The following is an 823-nucleotide window of genomic DNA, read 5'->3' on the forward strand; positions in this document are numbered from 1 at the left end:
AGCAGGGTGGTTCTGTTAAATATTCTCACGATTTTGAATGATCTGGTGTTTTTGTATGTGTGGAATTATGAATGTATTTTGTCTGGACAAGAAAGTTTGATTAAAAGATCATTGTCTGATACCCAATATCTGGAATCTAACCTGAGTCAGAGTGGTAAGTACCTGTGTGTGTGTGTGTGTGTGTGTGTGTGTGTGTGTGAGTATGTGTGCATGTGTGTGGGTGTAGGTTTCTCTCTGTCTGCCTGCAAGTCTGGATTTAGAAGGAAGTATTTTATTTCCCTGAGGGTATATACTTAATTCTATTAGGTATACTCCATTAATGACAGCAGATAAAGTTAATTAACATTTTGTGCCATATAATTATGTTCCTATGATTGCATGAACAAACTAAAAATTATGTTTGGGGTATGAGTTTGTAAAAGGTCAGCTGAAAGTATAAACATTTGTAATCTTGAGAAAGATATCAATGGCAATCATTTCAGTGTAGATAAATTTTGACAACACTTGCAGTGATAGGTAATCCTATATCAAAATGCAATATTTATTGATTTTTCCATAGCTACACTATTCTATAAATTTGTAGGAAAACAAGTTAAATTATAGAATCATAAAAGTAATGTGATTATTTATTGCAAACAGTTTTACAATTAGGTCATGATTGTAAGCGCTAGGATCAACAGAAATAAAAACACAATATACAACATGGAGTTAGATATTTTTAATGAAGCACATTTAAATATACTCTACATTGTTAGAAAGACTAGAACGTTGGGTGAGCTTTATAACCTACCATAATAAGTGATATTTTCCATTTATTAAGCAG

This window comes from Dipodomys spectabilis, unplaced genomic scaffold, assembly GCF_019054845.1.
Source record: "Dipodomys spectabilis isolate Male_0828 unplaced genomic scaffold, ASM1905484v1 ptg000008l, whole genome shotgun sequence".
Taxonomy (NCBI): Eukaryota; Metazoa; Chordata; class Mammalia; order Rodentia; family Heteromyidae; genus Dipodomys; species Dipodomys spectabilis.